The 17,218-nt window shown below is 37.3% G+C and overlaps 1 pseudogene; it reads left to right on the top strand.

The window, feature by feature from the left end:
* The first annotated feature begins 9,082 nt into the window (after positions 1-9,082).
* On the top strand, positions 9,083-15,118 carry LOC130851940 (nucleolar protein 56-like; annotated as a pseudogene).
* Positions 15,119-17,218: the final 2,100 nt, after the last annotated feature.

Genomic DNA, 17,218 nt, shown 5'->3' with positions numbered 1-17,218 from the left:
TCCTTTAGATTTCTTTGCATCCAAAATTCTCCAGCGTGTTGGAAAAATATGATGTTTTTAGTCTTTTTATTTTTTACAGTTGGAACAAGGTAATAGCATGTGGAAACATAAATGTTTTATATAAACTATTTTTATTTTATGACTTTTATATAAAATATACAAGTAATATTGAATTCTGTCAAAATATTACTATTAGTTATGAAGGATACAGAGTAACTTCATAAAAAACTCCAAGCTCAGTGATCTATTAAAGATATACAAGGTATAGTCATTTATCAGAATGTTTATGTTGGGACTTCCCTGGTGGCGCAGTGGTTGAGAATCTGCCTGCCAATGCAGGAGACACAGGTTCAAGCCCTGGTCTGGAAAGATCCCACGTGTCTCAGAGCAACTAAGCCCATGTTCCACAACTACTGAGCCTGAGCTCTAGAGCCCAAGAGCCACAACTACTGAGCCCACGTGCCACAAATACTAAAGCTCATGTGCCTAGAGCCTGAGCTCCACAACGAGAGAAGCCACTGCAGTGAGAAGCCCACGCACTGCAATTCAGAGTAGCCCTCACTTACCACAACTAGAGAAACTCCGCGCACAGCAACAAAGACACAATACAGCCAAAAGTAAATAAATAAAGAAATAAAGAAATAAATTTTAGAAAAAAGAATGTTTGTTATTACCATAAGGAATAAATGTTATATGTCTACAAATGTCTCAAAATTCTTCTCAGAATACAACATATATAAAATGCTTTACAAATTATACAAGCTCTGTGCATACAAATTATTATAGTGATCTACAATAAAATGCTAATTACTTTTGGAAATGAGGATAGATATGACATAGGAGGTCCGAAGATTTTATATATAAATACACACATATACAGTTGACCCTTGAACAATGCAGGGTTTAGAGGTGCTGACCCCCTGCAAAGCTGAAAATCTATGTATAACTTTATAATCGGCCTTCCATATTTGAGGTTCCACATTCACGGATTCAACCAACCAGGGTCATGTAGTACTGCAATATGTATTTTTTTTTTTTTAAATCCACATATAAACGGACCTGTGCAGTTCAAACCCATATTGTTCTATACATAGAGGGAGACGGAGACTGAGAAAGAGAAACAGAGACAGAGGGAGACTGAGGCAGAAGAGAGAATAGTTCCTGTGTCCCAGGCATTGATTTATGCTTGTTACACAAACTAATTCACACTTACTACAATCTGATCTCAGGGATAGGCACCATTAATTTTCCCCATTTTACAAATGAGAAGAATGAACACAGATAACTTATGCAACTTGCCTAAGATCATGTAACTAGAAAGTGAGAAAAATGATTTAATCTAACTGTAGAGCTGTCTCTATCAATCATTCTGCTATACTTTCTAAAGTTCTTTCTGGCTGTGATTTTATGATGATCCTGATTTTATGATGAAAAACAAAATAAGGTAACCTAAAATTAAAAAAAAAACACTTTTATTGAGTATAAAAGGTGAGAGGTAAATGAAGAGAAAGAACAAATAGAAGGGATTCCCTATAACTTCTAACACTAAAGGCACACAGATACACACAAACCACACACACAAGCACACACACACACACACACACGCGCCAAGTCACAGTCAAAATGAAATTTTCCTTTCATCTGAATCCCTCCAATTACAGCTTGAATATCTTTGAAGGCCACACCTGAGAACAACATTTTAAAAAGAAAAGGACAGTACCTATACAAATATGTACTTTGTACAAGAGTAAGTCATCCACACTCCAGTTATATTAAAACTTCTGTTGGCTGCACTGTCTTTTTAGAGCTTTCCATTCAAGGCTACTGTCTCCCCAGTCACTGCTGTGCAGGTGTGAACGTGTTACATCAGTTCTTTGTAACTGCAGTTCGAGCAAAAATGGATACCCCACGTGTGATTTACACGAAAGAAGAGCAGCGTGCAGTGATTGCTTTATTGTGGTCTGAGGGTGTACCTGGTGCTGTTATTGAAGACTTTACCCACAGTATGGAGAAAGTGTTTTGTCATGAAGAAGTGTGTGTGAACGGATAGAGAAGTTCAAGGAAGGTCCCACAAGTGTTAGCCATCGAGAAGGAGCTGGACACCCATCCATGTGCACAGCTGATGATAACATTGAGCGTACATGTGAAATGATTCTGTCTAATAGACGAGTGACAGTGGATTATGTGGTGAATCATTTGCAAATCAAATGACTATGAAGTAATCCACAACAGACTTAGGTTTCAAAAAGTTTGTACTGAAGCCTAAACTTCGGATTAAATGCAGAGGACTGCTATCCAAGGGTGCTGTGATCTTGCATGACAATGCACGTCTGTACACTTCTGCCCACACTGTCGACACTCTGCAAAAACTTTGTTTTGAGGTGTTAAAGCAACCTCCCTACAGTCCTGATCTTGCTCCATTGGACTTTCACCTCTTTGGTCCCCTGAAAGCAGCCCTAAGAGGACCAAGATTCACTTCTGATGAAGAAGTGAAGACAGCAGCTCAGCCTAAAATGTTTTTTTACTGAGGGAATACGAAAGCTTGTTGACAGATGGACAAAGTGTATTGAAAAGCAATGAGGTTATGTTGAAAAATGATGCATTTGTCTTTTCTAAAAGTTAATTAAAATAAATTCTACAGCCAGATGTGGATAATTTTTGACTCACCCTTGTACACATACAAGGTATATAGTTCTTTTTATTAAAATAGAGACAAAATTAAAAAGAAAAACACAGCAGGGTCCTCAGAGGATCTTGAGCTGATACTTAGGATTCAAATTTGAACAGAGCTATAAGACATTTGAAATGAGTAAAGAAACCAGAGAAGTGAAGCACTAAACCTTTTAAAGGACACAGTTTAAGAAATCAGGGCCAGTCTGTCTAGGGTACCAAATTAAGTATAGAATCTGTTATTGCCATTAAGACAATGACACTGAGAACACTTTAGTTATTCTTCATCTTTCATGAAGGAATATGACATGAATTGTTTAGGTCAAATTTCAGGAAGATTTGTTTCACAGTAGAGTAAGTTACCAAAAAATTTGTCAGTTTATATGCAGTTGTCCTGCCTGATCCATAAACATAAAACATGACTGCAGAGAGAGGAGTTCAGTTTTGCAATGAGTTATCAGAGACCACAGATACAATAAATAAAGATGGATAGATGTAGAAAAAGGACAAATGCATGCTCAGTTCTTATTATCTTTGAACTGAAAGTCTAAAAATATCCTGAATTCACAAGACTTTATGATTAACTTAAATTATTAAAAATGATAATATTTTTTCTCAGGTTAGTGGCTCAGTGTTTGCCCTAAAAATTTACAAAGTCCCCATTACAGTGTAAAAGTTCTACTGATATGTGAAGTCACTACATTCACTCAGGCCTAACCAGGACCACAAAGGTGAAAGAAAGAACCAGCTGTAACTCTGCATAATAAATGAAGAGAAATATCAGGTTAACGTGAGAGGCTCTGGAGAGGTAACATGGCAAACCTAGATACAGAGATGAAAATGGGAGAAGGGTCTAGACAAGAAATCCCAAGAATTGTTAGAATGGGGTTGGAGAAATTCCTTCTGATGGGAATAAATGACGAAATTCAGGATAGTGGTGTCAAAACATGTATGTAACTATGAATGTGTGTAAGAATATTTTGCTACCCTTGTTTGATGTAATTCTCTCCTCTCCTCCACAAAACAGCCTTGAATGAATGATGCTTGGGGTGTGACGGGAGTGGAAATGAACTCCCTGCCAGAGAGAACTGAGGTGGAAAAAACTCAAGTTGCTCTGGGGCAGAGGGAGGAAGAACATTCTTTCTCTTACTCATCAATGCCTTACAAGTATATTACTATTTCGAAAGCAAATGCATCAGGCATATAAAATCGTTGTTATGGGTTGAGTTTTGTAGGAAGCATTCCTGCTATCCACAGGAATTAAAACTCAGTAAACTTGTCCCCTGTCCTGTAGTAGACAGGTGTGAGGAGATACACATTTTTGCTTGAATAAAAGGGAAAGCACAGGCTAAGAACACAAAGTTCATGGTTTTAACTGTCAGTCCTTGCTGTTAATACACACCTAACTTTTTATAAACATATAATTTGTTAGGGTCACAGTCTCCTTGACTGTAGAATAAAATAGCTTAAACTTGCTTAGAATTTATAAGATGACTTTACATGCATATCAATTTGACCTTCACAATAAACTTTGGAGTTGTATAAATCCCCCAGAACAGGTTATCATTGCCCATTGTACAGATGTGAAACAGTATTTGGGAAACTAAGAGATTTGAACATATCCCACAGCTAATATGAAACAGGGCTGGGAAGGCTAGGACTCTTCACTCCTGGTTTTCTGATTATAAGTCCACTTTTGTTTATGCATTGCCCAATTTCTCTACACTCTAAAATTTACCTAGTGCTATCACATAGAGAATTGCTGCTAGCAAGTTCAGTTAATTAAACAGGTTTTATAATTCCATTGGGAAGGTCTAACAGTGAAGATTTTATATTTCCATTCAAGTCTTCCTTATATTCTATAAAAATAATTATTTTTAAAATAATTATATTGAAAACTTACCAGGTTTTCATGAATCATTCTTAATCTACTTCTTGTTCCTTATCATCTGCCACTTAGCTACCACAACTTGACCGCCTTAAAAATCTACATGCCACCTTATGTGAGTATTCCTTTGCACATACTATGCTTTCCATCACAGAAGGTTTTCTTCTGATTGAGGTGAACGCTTACTCATCATCCAAAACTGACCTGAATGACCTGAATATCAACATCCCCCCCACCTCACCCAGAAGCCTTTCCTAATCTGTGACTCCTAGAAAAGCAACCATTCCCTCATTTGTGCAGAATTTTATCTCAAGCAAAATTCTATTCTTGACCTTAATATATGGTACCTTATTTGCCTATATGTCTGGTTTTGTGAGCAGGGACCATAGTGTATCCTCAAATCCTGGAGTAGTACATTAGTAAAAGGCTCCTACTGGACTCTCAACAAATGTTTATTAAACTGAATTGACTTGAAATATTCCAGACTTTAGCACAGAACTTAAAATTCTCATATCCCAGTAATATTTAAATAAGAACCTTTACTGAGTCAGCAACATACAACACATATAGCAAAATGTTATGATTTAAAATTGAATTACAAAGTTAATAAATTTTAAAAGTACTTGTTTTATCAAAATTCAGGGATTCCATGATAGCCCCAATATGCAGGACTTTATTTTTTAAGATTTTTTTTTTGATGTGGACCATTTTTTTTAAAGTCTTTATTGAATTTGTTACCATATTGCTTCTGCTTTATATTTTGAGTTTTTGGCTAAGAGGCATGTGGGATCTTAGCTCCCCAACCAGGGATAGGGATAGCTCCCCCACCCACTGCATTGGAAGGTGAAGTCTTAACCACTGGACCACCAGGGAAATCCCATGTAGGACATTTTAGATGAATGGTACGGAGAAGCTTCAGAGCACTTTAACGTATTCAACTTGCCAGAGATCTAGTGGGTATTTCTCAACCCTTCTCAAAACAAAAGTTTGCGTGGTCTTTGTGCTGAAGATGATAAATATATGCAGAGAACAGGAGGCAAAGCAGGACGGTGCTCTGGCTCCATCTTTCCACTAACTCACCTCTCAGCAATTCTCACTACCAGACAGAAGGAAGCAACTCTGCCTGCTTCCTCTCACTGTCTAAACAGGTGCATTGAAGGAGTCCCTTACCTTCTCTGATGTGTCACTTTTTTTTTTCAGCTCAATTTTTCTAATTAGACTCATTGAGAAGAAATGCAAAGTTTTCATAAAATACAAGCAAAAGTCTCACAGGTGTGAGAAAAATAGAACTAAAACTATGTATATTCAAATTTAATATAACAGGACAATCTTATTGCAATAAAAATGATGTTTGTCAAGTCTTGATCTTAAGGAAATTTCTCATCTTGGGTATCGGACAAGAGATTATGTGATGGTTCTGAGATTATCATTGTGGTTCTGTCCAGGCCTCCCCAACATGGACAGCATCACTGGGGTGGGAGCCTCAGCCTCAGCCCATTCATGGAAAAAGCTTTTCATTCAATGGTACACATAAATAAACATAGACACACATGCACACGTTATATTTTATCATTTCCAGAGGTTTTTTTCTAGTCATAGTTACAGTGATATTGTTCAAAGTTTATTGGGCAGGGAACACACACAGTTACCTTTTCAACCTTTCTAATTTTTATTAGATTCTAAGCTCCCACATCTTGGCCTTTGGGTATTTTTCTTGATAAAGCCCTCCTATCTTTCAGTTCAATAAAGACCAAAGACTTTGGATGTGAAATTTTTAAAGTAACCACCGGAAAGGAGGCTTCAATTGCATTGGCCCAACCAACAAGCTGTGGAAGTCCACACAAATTGCTCAGAGACAACACCCTGCCTTCTACTTTGTGGTCACCAGTTTGAGTCAAGCTGAGATTAACAGTGCCCAAGGGTTGTTATCATCTGCTGATCATTTGGAGCTGATATAAAATAAATTGCTAATATCCTGCATCTACTTGCTGAGGTTGCCTCGTTCAGGCTATTTGAGGACCAGATCCAAATCTTAGCTGCAATGGTTACTCTAAATGGAAGCCTCTGTGCAAAGAGCAAAGGCTAAATAAACCACAGATTACACTTCTTCTTGCATTAATGGAAGATATTCTCTCAGACAAGGCTGGAAGTAAGCTGGGGAGCTGTGAGTGGGGGGAATGCGCAAGGTCTGCTGTTCAAGACAAAAAGGCCTCTAAGCACTTAATTTAAATTCTGTCCTGCATCCCCTACAGGTGATTATACCATCTGATCCTGAATTCCTCTCCGGGAGAGCATAGTCATTCCCTCCTTCTGACTCAGTCAGAAGGTCCCACCTCCCTTACCTATTGTCCACTCTTGACAGTCATCAAGCTTTAAGAAAATGAAAAACTTTTCAATGGAAAAATTTGGGAACCTAGACATGGTTGGTATGCGCACACACACTTATGTCTGTGCAGAGAGAGAACACAGAACCAATTCACATTAGATTTTCTGAATGTTCAATTGGGGCCAGATAATTTTTTATTATTGTTGTTGTTGTTTTATTTTGATTAAAGATGATTTTGGGTCTGAATCATTAAAATATTTGCTTTAATTTTCTACTTGACGTTTGATGAATAGATACTAGTAAAATAAATCTTGTCTACTTCATTTATTAATTTAATGTGTTACACATAAATTGACTCATGGATAGTAATTCAAATTATGCCTATCTAGGTAGAATTGAGAAATAAAAGGGACTTCTAAGATTATTTTGTTTAAAGAAAATTCAAGGTTTCTAAAAGTTAAGGGTAGATTTAATTTTACAGGGCTGCCATCTTGTCCAATTGTTACCAGGAACTACAAAAATTTCCATCTCCAAGTACACCCTTCATTCACAACCTATGCATCATAAAAACCAATGGTTCTTAATTTGGAGTAGTTCCAAACGCTTTTGTGAATTTGGTGAAAGCTATGGATTTTCTACTCAGAAAAAATACACCTAACACACAAACCAAAGGAATTTTCACACAGTTGAGGGCATTCCCCCATCTTCTAAAGTCTATCCATGGACAACCATCCCCCAAAGGGTACTTGAACCACAGGTTAAGAATTCTGGAAAAAGATATCAGCTCGGGCAACTTCTAATATAAGTACATACTCCACATCTTTATCAATACCTTTGAAGAAAAGAAAAAAGGCGAGAAAGCAATGTGCCCTCTTAAAATGGGCAGAAATCAAGACTATTGGTTTAACCAGCCCAATTATACATCTTTGAAAATGGTGAATACATGTTTGTAACAAGTTTTCCACCTTAAAATTAGAGGGCTTTAGAGTATAATCAATCTTAAGACCAAACAAGGCTATGATAATTAAAGATAATTAACAAATTGAGTTCTTGTTAGCCTTATAATGCTTCAAGAGGACAACTCACACAGAAATTAAAAACAGAATCAACAATCAGCAAGAGCTACTGAAAAATGAATTAAAATTAGAGACAGATGAATTTAAAATTTAAAAAATTACTGTGATTCTTCTTTCCAAAATTACCTTTCATTTTAGACATAAAGTCCGTCTATATGTTAGACATATGTTAGACATATAAATATTAACCTATATTTAATTGCCCAAAATATCTGCCTCCCATTTAAACAAACAAAAAAACCTCACCACTTCCACAGCAGTAAGAATGGCTGACAATTTCAAACCAAACATAACTCAAAAGTTATCAAATTCGTTTAATTAGTGGCCAAGGAAGACTTGTACGAAAGCTTTACTCTAACTCAAAATTCATTTTAAACGACTGCGTTAGTCAGTTGTCAAAACGTACCTCAACCCGGAGGTTCTCACGGCTCCACGCGCCAACCGAAAAAGCCTCAAGTTGGAACCGGAAGCCACTACCAGCCACCAGCCCAAGCCCTCGGCCCGATTGGGTGCACTTCCGGGGCCTCGGATGCCGCCGGCTCTGCCTCACAGGCCCAGCACACTCGGTTCCGGGTACTAGCCAAGGCCCGGCGCGGGAGGCAGTGGTTACGACAGGTCGTGGGCTCCAAGGACAAACCTGTTTCAATTCCCGCGTCTTTCACCGCAAGAAGTTTAAGGGAGGAAGTTTGGACTTCGGAGTCCGCCCAGCGTGGGGCTCCGGTCCAGGCCCGCAGCGAGAAGAGTGCCCGAGACCGACTGGAGTCGTGGCCTCCCGGCGTCCTTACGTTCACACCCCCGTCACATCCATGTACGTACGGACCAGGTAAGCAATGGGAGAAGGGGCAGCACGCGGACCGTGGGCTCCCGGGCCTCACCTGCTGCCGCGAGGAGGCGCAGTGCCCAGTGGCTCGCACGGCGCCAGGTGCGGCCCGGAGCCTGGCTCGGGGCGCCGTGGGTTTGAGGCTCGCTTAAGGGGCAGCTGCACGTGGGCGGCATGGGTTGGGGGGGTCATGCTTTCGATGTCCCACTTAGCTGGTCTGTGAGCTGCCTCTCAGCCACCCCTAAAACTCCTGGCCGCCCCTGGTACTCTCTCCGAACACGCAGACTGACCTTGGCCTGGGGATGCCACCCCTGAGGCGATTCCGGGTGTCCTTGGCAGCCTCCCAAGTCCCAGCCTTCGGAGTCTTCCGCTTAGTTTGCTGGGTGAAAGGTGGGGATAAGAGTGGGAACAAGGTGCACTTGCCACATTTTTCGTTGAACCCCCGGAACCCCCTTCCTCCCTGGTGCCGCAGCCGAACCTGGCATCCCAGGCGGGGTGGGGATGGGGGTGGGTAGGGGGCTCGATCTGCCCTATTCATAAATCATCTGTGTGACATTGATCTATTTACAAACAAAGGGTTAAGTTTTGAAATAACCTAAGTAGTTGGTGATGAGGAAAATGTAAGCATTAAATAACTAGAATTGTTAAAAATGAATTTCTCGAAATGTGGGGTGTGAATTTATGGTAAGATAACAGGGTATATAAATCGAACGACATCCAAACAGCATTAAGCAAGCGAAAAGGAGCCCAGTTTTGAATAGATACACGCTGTTCTCTGGTATCCATCAGTTGTTGAATGCCTGGCCTGAGTGATTAGTCCTAGTTATAAATCTGCAGCAAAATTTCTGTTCATTTTGGCCCAGGAACTCTATGTGGCACATAACAAAAATTTGATGTTAGCATTTATTATGACTTTCTTAATATAATCAACGTAATATTATTCGACATGTCCTGAAATGCAAGATAGTAGTTAATTCTCCGTATAAACTTGAAATAACATATTTATATGTAAACATAGCATAACCTAGAAGGACTAAACATTACTCTTATTTATTCACATATACTGTGTGCAATTATTGTTAACATTTTCATTTTCTTGATATGATGTTGATTTAAACTGATACTATATTAGTCAGCTGGATAAAGAATATTGTTTTGCCGACATTTATCAATTTCAAGAAAATATTGGGTCAATAAATGTCTTTCATACAAATATTTGTATACCTAAAGTAAGTGCCCTGAATTATATAGGATATATGAATATCATACTCCTTTTGCTGTTTGTTTACCCAGGATAATTGTTCTTACCTTTAAATTTGAAAATCATAGTCTCATACTCTTTTCAGCTAAGGATATCTCTGTATTATCTTGAATTTCCTTCAAGGCTTGATGATATTTTCAGTGAAAACTTTAGGTAATTCTGATGACCAGAATTAAAATGGGGAGCCAAGATAGTTATTTTGAAGAGAGGAGAACAAAGAACTTTGTAAACATGCTTCTCAGGAAGCAATTACTAATAGCATTTCCCCCTTCCAATTCTCCAATTTTAAAGAGCAGCTGTTGAAAATGTTTGTCTCAGAAAATTATAGGAATAATTAAATTAAACTTATTTAAGCATAAAATAACCAGTTTCATAATAGGCCCAAATTTTCATCAGAAATATTAACTACCATTCAGCTAATTTAATAGATTGCTAAACTTTAGTTATATTTTCTGTGCTGCAAATATTTTCCATAAGTCTAATTTATGCTAGGGAATAGTGTGTCTTTTGATGAATGCTTCCTCTGAGCACGTTCACAGTTGGTGATTGGTTTTGTATTTTGTACTCTATACCTGTTGCAAAAAAGCCCTCGATTATCCTTCTACAAGCCAGACGTGGTTCAATGAATACCAAAAGCCAATAACCATAGAACTCCAAAATAGTAGGATTTTTAGGATTATGATATTTAAGTTTCATTTACTTTATCCATCAGTTTTCATTAGGAAACTGGTAATGAGAATGACAGAATTCAGGAGTTAAAAAAAATCAAATTAACACCCTGCTGGTTGCAATAAAGAACTATGAAGTAATCCAATATCTGCAACCTAGATAAAGAAGTTCACATCAATTACAACGGCATTATATATAAAAGCAAAGGTCGGTTCTGCTCAATGCATTTGGCCTATTAATTCACACTAGAAAACTGTGGTTGCCTAAGTAGTAATGCTCCGGACTTGTAAAGGCCTCAAAACCCAGTTAAGGTGACAGGAAAAAAAAGGAGAAAAAGAGCAACCTAGCAATTTTCAGCAGGGAGCATAGTCATCAGAAAGCTGAGGCCTCCTTTACCAGAATCACAGGTTAAACCAATTTGATTTATAACAATGAGAGCACCTTCTGCTTATTCTCAAGTTACAGCACATCCCCGTGTAAACACCTATACAATAGAAGGCCAAGGCAGGTGACATGCAGCAGAACAAAGCATCAATGCTGAGCTAAGGAAATTCTGCACTAAGATGAAATTTTATCAGCTTATTTAATTAAAAGGTGGTAGGTAGGGTAAGTAAGAAAACTATAAGCAGACACATTCAATAAACTAGGTAAGAAAAAAAATCATATCTTGGAGGCTGTATTTAGTAATATTTATTAAAGATATCCTTGGAAAATTGTGGTTTGGCTCATTGGTTTTTGGGCTGTAGGAGACAGAGACTTTATCCATTGTTTAAAACATCTCCTATGATGTAGCTTGAGTAGGTAGAATATGAAAATATGCTGCAACATTCTCTTTTTCCTCCCAAAGCACTGTAATGTAGCTTTTGAACATTTCATCATTTTTCTTTAGTTCTTGGAATGATGTCTGAGAAAGTGCCTGTCCAGACAAAATAATCTGTAGATTACTCCACACGTATTACACATAATTCCCATTGTTTCTGTTTTCAAGCAAAGAGAAATATAATTTTACATGTTATAACTGTCATTAAATTCTTTGCCAAATTGATAAGGAAATGCATAAGGAATTGAAGCTTGGTTACGTGAAATAGTGGACCAAAATCTAGCTCAAAAAATTGAACAACTCTCGGTCCTCACTCAATTGAAAAATGGGGGTAATAATCCCACCTGTGATTATCTCACAGGGTCGAGTCAGGGTGCATTTGAGGAAAATGTTCCTAAAAATACTTTGAGAATTCTAAAATCTTATCCTAATAAAGAGCAAAATTATACATTTTGATTTGAATCAATACCAATGTATTGGGGGTGAATTATGTTGCATACAGAGCCCCCTGAAATAAGCAATCCATTTATCATTTGAGTCATCAAAGAGGAAATGATTTCATCTTGCTTAGATCACAAAAGCAGGTCTCCATTTGCCCGGGCTCTGGTCCATCCATGCAAGAGTTAATCATGGTTTGAACACATCTTTTTCTGAAAGGTAGAAATTTCCTGTCAAAAGGCTGCTCTCAGAACATAAGATATGGCTAAGAGTTTCGCTTTTGAAACTGTATGAAGAGTGTCTGTATGAAGAGTGAAGTGAAACAGGACTATTGAATTATTTTTCACAATAGAGTTATGGTATCCAAAATTTGAAAGGGAATTGTAGGATAGTTTTTCTAGTTCAAGTCTCTGTCCCATGTATAAATTCCCCCTTTAGAGTGGAAGAGTATACAACTTGTGTAATTGCATTTCATGGTAATATAAGCAATATGAGTTTAACACAGGGAGATAATCAGATAGTAGTTGATCAACAGTGGTATGAAAAGCAAACAAAGCTGATAGTTTATTACTGTCCATGTATTTTATTTTACATCATTTTGTGTGAAGTTCATACCTCTTCCTTCCCTCTCTCCTTTCTCAGGTGTAAGGCCAGCATTGTAGTCTTAAGACTTTTCCGCCTTCTCCTATTCCCTACTCCAATAAATCTCTTGCTCTCCTAATTCATCTTGGTGTATGCTCCTCAGTGAACCTGAACTTTAATGAAAGTTGTATAAACAGATAAGATGAAAAAGAACTAAAATTTTCATTCGTGATATATGATTGGAGAGCTCTGAATGGAGTTAGGAAGGAGAGAATTCTTTTTTAAAAAATTATTTTATTGAAGTATAGTTGATTTACAGTGTTGTGTTAATTTCTGCTGTACAGCATAGTGATTCAGTTATATATATCTATACTGTATATCTATCTGTCTATATGTATATACACATTCTTTTTCATGTTCTTTTCCATTGGTTTATCACAAGATTTTGAATATAGTTCCCTGTGTGATACAGTAGGACCTTGTTGTTTATCCATTGTGTATATACTCATTTGCATCTGCTAATACCAAACTCCCAATTCTTTCCTCCCCTACAGTCCCTCCCCCTTGGCAACCACAGGTCTGTTTCTGATTTACTTCACTTAGTATGATAATCTCTAGGTCCATCCATGTTGCTGCAAATGGCATTATTTCATTCTTTTTTATGGCTGAGTAGTATTCCATTGTATGTGTGTGTGATATCTTCTTTATCCATTCATCCATCAATGGACATTTAGGTTGTTTCCATGTCTTGGCTATTGTAAATAATGCTGCTATGAACATAGGGGTGCATGTATCTTTTTAAATTAATTATTTTATTGGCTGTGTTGGATCTTTTTTGCTGTGTGCGGGCCTTCTTTTTAGTTGCAGTGAGCGGGGGCTACTCTTCGTTGTGGTGTGCAGGCTCATTGCCGTGGCTTCTCTTGTTGTGGAGCACAGGCTCTAGGTGCGTGGGCTTCAGTAGTTGCAGCACATGGGCTCAATAGTTGTGGCTCACGGGCTCTAAAGCACAGGCTCAGTAGTTGTGGTGCACGGGCTTAGTTGCTCCGCGGCATGTGGGATCTTCCTGGAGCAGGGATCGAACCCGTGTCCCTTGCATTGGCAGGTGGATTCTCAACCACTGCGCCACCTAGGAAGCCCGCATGTATCTTTTTGAATTATCATTTTTTCTGGATATATGCCCAGGAGTGGGACTGATGGATCATATAACAACTCTATTTTTAGTTTTTTGAGGAACCTCCATACTGTTTTCCATAGTGGATGCACCAATTTATATTTCCACCAACAGTATAGGAGGGTTCTGGAAGGAGGGAATTCTAATGGAAATTACTTTGGAAAAAAAAATGATGCATTCCAACATATATCATCATCTCATTTTATCTCTGTTATGGAATTTTTTTTAAAATTCATATAACTCAAATTTGCTTGTGAAGTAAATTGATGTTCTGGGAATACAACAGCAATTTGAGTAGTGTTCACAGCTAGTGTGGACTGAAATTTGAAATTGCCTCTAGAAGGCTAATGTCAGGTGGGTTATGTACAGATGAGAAGAACAGAAATAACAAAATATTAAAAATCAATAACTGGACAATATATTGGAAAGGAAATACAGTAGTTGGAAGAGTCAGTGATACATTGTTTTTGACAAGGGTCCCTGGCTAAATGATTCATAAAGAACATCCAAGAGAAGCTGCACATTGTGTAGAAGAGTGGAGAGTGGGGATAGTGGAGAAAGAGGATGAATTCTGTTTGAAACATTATAATTAAGAATGAGTACAAAGTGAGTGTGGCAAAAAAAAATTACAGAATGTGGGAGGAAAATTAACTGTGAGAGATAATAATAAAGTACTTACATATACAAGCATTCTGGAGTTGAATTCATCATGAAAATATTAAAAATATTATAGCAACCTATATTTGACTTTAAAGTGAATATGTTAAGAATTCTCAATGGGATTTTTAAAAAAGAATACAACCCATGAAAAAGAATAAAGTACAGAAATAAAAATCATATAAGAAAGAGAAACATAAAAATGAGAAGAAATACAACTGAAGAATTAGGAAACTCAATGACAATAATGTGTTTATCCTGATAAAGAGATCGAAAGACCAAAAAGACCAATGAAGACAGCATCTAACAGGTTTGATAGAAACTCTCAAAGGAGGACAGAGAGAATGAAGGAGAAACGTATTTAAAGAGAAGTTTCACCCAAAGAAGTAAAAGCAAAAGCCCCAGGAGGCTCCTCAGGAGAATGGAATGCAAGAGCCATCTGTCTCCCTCTCCAAACCCAAGAAAAAGAAATCTTTTTCCAAGAAGGAGCTGGTTAGTAATGATCTTGAAGAGACAGCTGGCAGTGGAAGTCTTCCCAAGAGGAAGAAGTCTTTCCCTAAAGAGGAACCAGTTAGTGACCCTGAGAGTCAGGAAATGAGAATGTTCCCCCTTCCCCCCAAAAGAGGAAATCCTCGTCCAGGGAGGAGCCACTCAGCAGTGGACCTGAAGAGGCTGTTGCCAGCAAGAGCAGCAGCTCCAAGAAGAAGAAAAAGCTCCATTCATTATCCCGGGAAGAGTAGAATGCACATTTCCCTGGTGGGGCATCACTTGCAGAGATATTTCTCAACCCATCCCCTGTATCCCAATAAAAATAAAAACAAATTCACAAGAAAAAAAAAGAGACGTTTCATTCATTCAGCAAATATTTACTAAGGGTCCACCTGGATAAGTTTCTCTTTTAATAGTAGGGAATATTTAAGCAAGAAAAATTGGCCATTCCTACACTAATTTCATACTTTACATATGCCTCCTTTCCAAAGCTAAAGAAATACATGAGGTCTCTGAAAGTAGAAAACAAGTCCTGAGCAGAAACAATAAAAATGAATCCACACTTAATGAGTGAATGACACTCACTTTTATTGTTTTTTTTTTATAAATTTATTTATTTATTTTATTGGCTGTGTTGGATCTTTTTTGCTGTGCACGGGCTTTCTTTTAGTTGCGGTTAGTGGGGGCTACTCTTCATTGTGGTGCACGGGCTCCTCATTGCCGTGGCATCTCTTGTTGCGGAGCATGGGCTCTAGGCACGTGGGCTTCAGTAGTTGTAGCACATGGGCTCAATAGTTTGTGGCTCACGGGCTCTAAAGCGCAGGCTCGGTAGTTGTGGCACACGAGCTTAGTTGCTCCATGGCATGTGGGATCTTCCTGGAACAGGGCTCGATCCCGTGTCCCCTGCATTGGCAGGTGGATTCTTAACCACTGTGCCACCTAGGAAGCCCACTTTTACTGTTTATAAAAAAAAAAAAAAGCTCCCTACAGTTAGTGTAATTTGCAATGAGAGTGTCACATATTCCCCTTCATTGTTTTTTTGTGTATGTCTTCTTTCATTCCTCTTGATTATTCTAGCTTGAGATTATTTCTTTAAGAAAAAATTTTTTGAAGTATTGCAGTTTATTTTGTATTTTTTATTTAAGTCACCACTTTTGCTTTTGCTTTATTAATTTCTTCTCTTAGATATGTTTTCTGATCTTTTATTCACTTTTTGGAATGAATAACTAACTCATGTATTCTGTTCTATTAAAAAAGTATTGGAAGCCTTGAAATTTCTATGTTGTAAGGTTTGGTACCACTCCACCAGTGTGTGTGTGTGTGTGTGTGTGTGTGTGTGTGTGTGTGTGAGAGAGAGATCGTATTTTTTACTCCTGTAAAGTTTTGAAACATGTTTCAGCTTTTCCAAATGGTTATTTATTTATAAATTATTTATTCTGCTTTTATTTCCCTATAGCAATTTCTGCCATTTAAATAAATTGAAAAAAATTGAAGTATTTTGTTGGCTTTTTAAAAAGAAGTGTATTTGTAATTTAGAAGCTACAGAGTTAGATTTTGTATCAAAACAACAATTATTTATGCCCTTTATAATTTAATAATGTTTGTTTTCCTACAAAATCTGTTAAAAATCATAAATATTTATTTTGGCCTTTTTAAAAATTTTTATTTTTATATTTAGAGATATTTAGTAAAACACCAGTTTTAAATTTTAAGTTGTACATTTACTCAATTACAACTTTTTTCTTTCTTTTAATATATCCACAATCACAGCTATCTGTTTATTATTCTAATTTAATCCCTTTCACATATGCTGAGAGTGTCTCATTTAACATATAAAATAGTTTAACAACCTAAGAGTCGTTTTTAATTGTAGAGTCTAACTTTAATTTTTCATATTTTGTTCAAGATGCCTTATTTTTCTATTTTTCTCAATTTATTACACTTCTCATTTCCATTTTTGTTGACTGATTTTAATGAAGATATTATTTATTTACCATTTCAAGTTAAATTTTATAAAATAAAAAAACATATAGTTTTTAAAATCAGTGCCAACAAAAGCATGAATTGTATATACAAGATTACACGACACAAGATTACGGATTAGGTAAACTGTTACCTTTTCGCACATTTTTATGCCCTACAACTGACTTGTTTGTGAACTCTAAGGTCACACTCAGTTTTTCATTCTTAAATTACAATACATAAATGAGTATATTGTCTATAAACCTCCTCCTCTAATCGTTTATTTTGATAATTCGACATTCACAGATCAAAAGGCATCACCCAGTACCAAGCAGGATTATTGTTCTGTGTGTGTGACTACAATCCTCATCTTTGTAAACCCTCATTTG

Source organism: Hippopotamus amphibius, chromosome 4 (assembly GCF_030028045.1).
Source record: "Hippopotamus amphibius kiboko isolate mHipAmp2 chromosome 4, mHipAmp2.hap2, whole genome shotgun sequence".
Lineage (NCBI taxonomy): Eukaryota > Metazoa > Chordata > Mammalia > Artiodactyla > Hippopotamidae > Hippopotamus > Hippopotamus amphibius.
The sequence above is the reverse complement of the archived record's forward strand: the minus strand, read 5'-3'. Positions and strand labels throughout refer to the sequence as shown.